Source organism: Gavialis gangeticus, unplaced genomic scaffold (assembly GCF_001723915.1).
Source record: "Gavialis gangeticus isolate Ggan-Ray unplaced genomic scaffold, GavGan_comp1, whole genome shotgun sequence".
Classification (NCBI taxonomy): domain Eukaryota; kingdom Metazoa; phylum Chordata; order Crocodylia; family Gavialidae; genus Gavialis; species Gavialis gangeticus.
Window position 1 is genome coordinate 66,010,471 of NW_017729029.1, and position 7,892 is coordinate 66,018,362.

Sequence of the window (7,892 nt, forward strand, 5' to 3'; positions counted from 1 at the left end):
CAGAGATCATATCTTCAGATATCTTTCACAGTACCTAGTTTAACAGGGCTCTTATACTAACAAGGCCTCTCAACACTACTGTAATATATTTATTATATAACAGTATTACCTGAGGTATCACTTTGCAGTAACTTAAAAAACGCTGACTTCTAGACCTGGATGCTGTTTTGATGAAAATATGAAAAAGAAAGGATTTAATGGCATTTTCATACTTAAGTTTTACAGTGATGTCTGTCTAAAGATTGCAATTTTTTTTAAAGTCTGGTTAATTCTCTGATGAGGCAGTTCATTAATTCTTTAATTTACAGTGCAAAAATATGCCGGAAATTACACTTCAGTAGCAGACAGTTTACTAGCGTGTTGTAACTAGCTTTTCTTTAGAACAATTAGATTATCCCCAAACACATTACATTTGAAATTACTCAGAAATCTCTCTTCCTCTGAACACAAAAGGAATTACAGCTGATACAATCTCCCAGTGATGCTTTGATTAGTGCAAAGTAATCACATGGCTCCTTCATGTTTACTCTGGAAAATGTTAACAGGTCTGATTGGGATTTAAATATTTAGAGTAGAAATGAAATTTTTATGGTTGCCATGGGGACCATGGAGAAACAAGCTGTAGCAACCTTACAGTAAAGACAGCTTTGGAGGAAAAATGACATTTAGTACATAAGTGCCAGCATATGCTTTGTCTACTTTCTTCAGCTGTAGATATGCCTGTACTTTGGCTCTATTCCTGCAAGATGGTTAGTGCCTTCAAATCCTTATCACCAATTTTGTTGTCATTTATGTTATGGTAAATCTGGAAGCATAATATTTATTTATTGCTTCTGTATAGTTGTCCCTGATTTTCTCTGGTGCAAACATGAAGAATTTAGTTGCCAGCTCCACTGATAATGGAGGGTATCCAGAACTCTGTGGGATCTGACCCTTACTTTGCTTTGTGTTGAAAAAAAACAAACCTCCCACAAGGGAAAATAACACAAATGTATACTTTTTGTTTCCTTGGGACCTTAGCTGAATATATATTTTTTCTATTGTTGCCATTTTGCGCTTTTTTGGATAAAAAGCATTTGTGAACTAGGAAGAACATTCAAGTCGGAATTCACGTAGACATGTTACTTTATAACTCACTTAGCACAAAAGTGCCATTGGGAAGAAATACCTACCAACCAGAGATAACCACTGAAGGAGGGCAGTGTACAAATAGTCACACTGCTATGAGTGGTGCAGTGTACTTCCTCTTTATAACTATCCGGAAGAGCCTTGACTCTCTCTATTCTCTCTTCGTCTCTGTCTTTTCTGGGGCACCTGGGGAGAATGAAGGTCTGGCTGGCTTTGAGCAGAACATGCATAGGCAGGAAAATGGGAAAGCTGCTGTGTTTTTGCTCTTCCATCCACTCCACAAGCCAGCATGTAGGGGATGCCGGAGTCCACACCTCAGAGAGACATATTACACTTCCAAAGTGTGTTCTGTATTCAACTGAAAATTAATGGCTCACAAAAAATTAAATAAATCTAGTATAAAATGCAACCCTCCCTCTCCCTGAATCATGAAACACCTAATTTATGTATTAACTTAATGATCAGAAGTCATTCCATGAACATAGTTAAATCATAGTGCTGTTATGGATAACTCCATTTGGTTTTCAAGTTCAACATAAAAGCCATTTAGTAAGTTACAATGGAGCCATTACCGGTTTGTTAAACAGCTTCCTCTATTTGTAGTTGATGGAATTATTTTACTCATAAATTTAATGGACAAATATTGATACTTACAATTAGGCACGTTACATCACCAGGTAAAGTTCACTGGAACTCCAAATAATCTTATCAGTTGATAAATATTATGGCCAAGATCCTGAGCCATAGGCAAGAATTTGGAGGGCTCAGTGCAGTTCTAGGTGCAGGAACACATGTGTGCTTCTTTCAACAGTCCCAAATCTGCTCTGCAGAAAACTGTTACATCCCAAAGGTTGAAATCTATGCCAGTTTTCAACAGTCCCAAAGCAGGATCTAGTAACTGAGATAGACTAAGTAGTTAACTGGATTAGCGGATTTTTAAAAAATGCCTGTATACTTTAATTCCATGGGATTGTCACCATTAAAAAAATTGCAACTCCCCTATAGGAACAACCCTGTACTTCCTTCAATACTTACTTAAAAGACAGTTAGCTTTGAGGATCCAACATTTGGTCAACCCTTACTTTTTGCCATTTGGGGCAGCTAAACATCTAATATCTATAAATACTTCAACGTGTCTTGGGGCTGGTGAAAAAGGATGAGCAAAAGGCTGAGAAGGATTTAGAGGCAGAGGGTGCATCTACATGAGATGCTACATTGTTGTAGTGATGAGCTATGGCAATGTAGGTCGTTGCTACCACAACATAGCAATGGTGGGCACAAACCATGATGCCACGTAGTGTTGGTGGGCACAAACCGTGATACCAATGCTACGTTGCCATAACATGTTGCTACAGCAACATAGCATCTAAAAAGAACCATGCACCACCAGGACTGCACATTACCGGCGGGTACTGCTCAGTGACTTAGTACTTGCTAAATGACTGCGCAGTACCACACAATCAGGGGCACATGTAGATGCTCCCATAGTGAACCAGTTTTCCATTAAAGGAACAGACTGTCACTCTCAGGGCATCTGTTAGGAGCTTGGCGTTGGGCGGGGTGTGTATATATGTGTATATATGTGTCTATTTCTTGGGCTTATTTTTTTTGTCTGAAGTGTTTGGTTTTAAACACACAGTGTTTTGCTTAAGAAGATTAGTTCCTTGCTACCACTGGTCAGAGATCCTGAAGAGAAGGGTGTTGAGAGGGAGTATATTTTGAAGTGACTGAAATATTTTAGGGGACTGCAGCCCACAGCTTGTTCTGAGAGTAAAATCCTGGGTGATTCCAGCTCTTGAGGGGGATGAAGGATTCAGGCCTCACACCTGGACTCAAAGACACCAGGAAAGCCTAATGGTACAATAAGTGAGGCAAATATGACTGTAGCATCTAACACTAGAGGAATGGAGGCATACACTATCCTGTGTTCTCACCCTCTCTGCTGGTAGCAATGATGAGGGGTGATAGAAGACAGACATTTCTGTATTCCACTTCCTGCTCCCCAACACACAGGAGAGATCTTCCAGGGTGTGTATCAAGGGGGTTTAAAAGTGCTGTGTGCTTGTGGAGCATTACAAAATGCATGGAGCTTGGTAGAACTGAAGCCCAAAGATGTCCTCTTTTTTCTCCACACCCTCTATATTTTAACTAAAAATGTATCCAAGCTGCAAAAGGATCTGGGATGATAGGCTCCCAAAGCTTGGACAGAGGTTTTTGGTCCTCTTCATTAAGAGAAGGAGGTTGGTTCTGAATTCCAGATCTAGTTTCTGGAAAGATTCCAAAAATGTGCACAGATTCGTATTTGCACTTGGATTTTCACTCTGGACCTGTATTATCTTCCCAAATGCAGTCAGAAAATCATGCTTTTCAATTTACTGCTAGGTACTTCAATGGAATTATATCAATACACACCACCTGAGGTTTAATCATACTAATTATAACTTATCACTTAATTATACTAAAACGGCCACCTGAAATTTCAAGTAACAGGAAAGTAGCCGGGTTTGCTAAAGGAAACGAGCGCGTATTTGCAAAGTATGTGCAGTACTGCTTCCTTTTTAGGTTCAATCTCCAATCAGTTCCAGTTGCACCTCCTTGCAGTTGAGTGTCTTTTTGCAGTGTACATTCACTGCTACTCCTGAAGATGCAGAAACTACACATATACCAGAGTTCTCAAAATTTGATACACAACAATTGTCACTTGACATTTTCTAAAGTATAGTTGTGTTTTGGTTACACTCTTAGTTGCTGCTGTTCATCATTGACAATCAATATTTACTAATTTAAAAATGTTGAACTCTGCAATCTTATACGCTTCAGTATATAGAGAGACTTATGGGATCTATAAACCGCTTAACCAATGCAGCCAGGAGCAACTCAAAGGGATATTACACCACCAGAGAGAAGTTTTGATCCAAATGTGTAAGAGGGATCATTCCATAAAGTATTCTGGAATAAGAAAATATTTTTGGCCTCATTTTATAGAATTCAATCCAATAAAAAATTAATAGGTTTTTCTTGCTGCTTTTTCTTTTATACAGGATTATATTGGTATTAGGAGTTGAAAAGAAAAATTGTAATTTTACTGGATATTAATTTGAGTTTGTTGTGCTTCATATTGCTTAATCTCAGTCTACTGGAGTAAAGTCAATAAATTTGACAGTTATCTGGGTCTTAACAAAATAATATTTCACATCATAAGATTCCCATCTAAAGAAACTGGATTTATTTCAGTTTCAAAACTGAACTAAATAATAAACATATAATGTTCTGTTAAATGGTTTCTAAATTCCATTAGTACTGGAAAATGAGGGCCATTATTTCAGCTGAAGCATGCATCTTAACTAGATAAAAATGAATCTTCCTAAATATTTTATTGAACCTCAGGGAGATGTTGGCCATTAATATCTGTCACCTATAGGGAAATGTTACAGATTATATGGATGCTCCCCAACATAGGTAATATTGGCCATAATTTGTAATATTGGGCTATGCTTTGCAATATTTGTACTATTCATATAGTTAGAGCTTGTGCATCATTGTGTGGGAATAGAAACATTAGGAACAAGGTGAGATTTAACTACATCTGGCCCTTAGTGTGTGGCAATATGACTGTCTGCAGTAAAACACATTTATTTTCCGGGTGTCTCTCCCACATACCATCTGAAACCATTTGAAAATTATTTGAAGCAAGAAGTAATTCACTTTCATAAAAGTATGGATGGTGTTCTTATGGGTATATATTAATCCAGTGACATACAGTAAAATAAAATATTTAAAAAAAAAGAAGAAAACTTTGGACCACAGCAGATGCAGAGAGCAAAATATAAAGCAAGACAACACACATTGCTCTGTGGCAGAGAAATCCTGTTTGGCAACTTATTTTGTGATTGTGAACAGATGAACATCATAGCAATTTTGGGATATTTCTGGCTATAATTACCTTGACATATTTTAAATACCTTAATTGTATATACTTCTCTTGAGTTTGAACTGAACAATTAGCTACACTGAATTAGATGTCCCCACACTTTTATATATAAGTTTTTATTTAATGCCTGTTGTGGAAAAAGATTAGCTTCTATAAAGAGGGAATAATACCATGTAACTACTGGGCAGGTCTACACATACACATTTACTGCGCAGTAACCAAAATTACTGTGTAATATTGACATAAGTCTATATGTGCACACCCATACTGCACAGTAAATATGGCAAATTATGCTGACTTGAGCATAAATTTACCCCTGATTAGTTACTGCACAGTAACACTGTGTGTGGACTGACTTAGGACTAACTTTAGTCCCAAATCAGTCCTCACATGGCATTAATGAGCTTTAATGTCTGCCTGTGTAGATGCCAGCCTATTCCTTCTTACTGCGCAGTAGATTTAAGCCTGCATAAATGCATGTGTAGACATGCCCATTGTGGAAAATATTAAACTCATGGGTGATTCTTTTCTCTATATTATTATTAAGAGTTTACATAATTAAAAATAGAAAGAAGTTTGATTATTTAAGACACTGCAAGTAATCAGTACCATTTCCTTCTAAGCTGACTGAGCTTTTAAATGTGAGAAATCCAGTGAAATAATTTGTAATAAATGGTAATTTTTCCTTCTAGTCATTAAATATGGCATGTAATGTAATGACAAAATTACCATCTCCAAAAACCTCACCTATGTTAAAAGCTGGACCCTTCTCTCTGCTCCCTGGCTGGAGCTCCAGAGATGGCAGGCTGCTTCCCCCCTTCCCTTCACCATTTCCTGCTAAGCAGGAATTCCCCACTCTTCTGTGCCTTGCTGAGGAGGTGTCTGTGTATTAGCTACCAGACTGCATGCTGGCTACTGTCTCTGCTGAATCCACAGGTAGAATCAACAGGCAGAATCAACAGGTGGCTGGTAATGTCCTGTTTTTTAATGGGGTGATAAACACTGTTATCAGTTCCCTGCTGGGATAATCAAAGCATCCTGCCAGGGTCTGGCCACGCCCACCCAGTGCTGTGGAAGGGACTGCTCTAGCACCCCCCGGCTTCTGGCTTGAGCCACTGTAGGAATGTGCCTGCGTGTCTAGGATGTCTGTACATTACCAACCAGTTCAGCATAGCCAGGTTAGACTAACCGGCAAAGATTGAATCATTTCAGACTCAGGCTTTTTGAATGTCTGTCCCTAGCCCAAATGAAAGAGAGTGAGCTACTGTAGCTGTTTTCATTAGTTGCCTTGTAACTAGGTGATCTGCTTATACAAGCTTAATTTATTCTCCCTGTGTGTATGCATTATGATATACTATGTTACTATATGATCATTTACTATCAGCCTACTATATTTTCAAAGGAGTGATGCCTTGTTCATTCAATGACTGTCTATACATCTTTTTATCCTTCTCATTTGAAGTATGGCTTCAGGCTGCATTTAATTAGCCCATCCAAACCCTATACTGAATATAGAATTTTTAACGTTCTCCATGTTTCTATGAGCTTAAACCATGGCATCTTAGTGTTTCACCAGTTGTTTTAATTTATCTGCATAACACCTCTGTGATGTTAGGAGATGGTATTGCACCTGTTTTACAAATAGTGAAATGTAGGACTGACAAATTAATGCTAACATTTTCAAAAGTGTCAGACAATTTTTAGATGCCAACTAAAAATCACCTAAATCATGGGGTTGGTTTTTTTTTTTTTTGGTGTTTAACAATATTATAACATTTGATCTGTTCAAAACACAACTTTGGATGCAGTTATACATTTTAAGTAGTTCTCCAAATCCCAATATTTTTCAAGGTGTCTCACTTTGGATGCCCAGAAAATGAAGAATGTAAAATTAGTTGCCAACTGTGAAAGTTTTGTTTTACATAAACAAACATATGGGATTTTGAAAAAGGGGGTATAGGTAGTGTGGTATATTTCATACATGTCATAGACATTAGGCCTGGAAGGGACCTTGGAGTCACTGAGTCTAGTCCCCTGCCCCAGGGGCAGGAAGTCAGCTAGGGTCAAAGGATCCCAGCAAGATAGACATCCAAATGTTTCTGAAAAGAGCTCAGAATAGGTGCTTACACCAGCTCTAGAGGCAGTCTATTCCAGGCCTTTGGGGCTTAGACAGTAAAGAAGCTTTTTCTTATGTCCAAGCCTGAAACTGTCTTGGAGGAGTTTGTGACTGACTGTTTGACCTTGTCATTCCTTGGGTGCTCCAGTGAACAGATATTCCCCCAGATCCTGATGTACACCCCTTATATACTTATAGGCAGCCACCAAGTCCCCCCTGAGCCTGTGCTTTTCCAGGCTGAAGAATCATAGACTCATAGAATCAATGAGTCAGAAGGGACCTAGGCAGATCATCGAGTCCGACCCCCTGCCATGGGCAGGAATGAGCACTGGGGGTGGGAGGGGTCATAAGACCCCAGCCAGGTACCTATTCAGTCTCCTCTTGAAGATTTCCAGGGAAGGTGAGAGCACCACCTCTCTGGGAAGCCTATTCCAGGCTATGGCCACCCTTACCGTGAAGTAGTTCTTCCTAATATCTAACCTAAACCTATCCTCCCTCAGCTTGTAGCCTCTTCTCATAGGGCTGGCCATGGAGGCCCCCAGCTATATGAGTGGCCCTCCTCTGGACCCTCTCCAGGTTCTACATGTTCCTTGTGAAGTGTGGCACCCAGAACTGGACACGGTACTCCAGGTGCGGCCTGACCAGCGCCGCATAGAGGGGGAGCAAGACCTCTCTGGACCTGTTAGTGATGCCCCTGTTGATGTATGACAGGGTGAA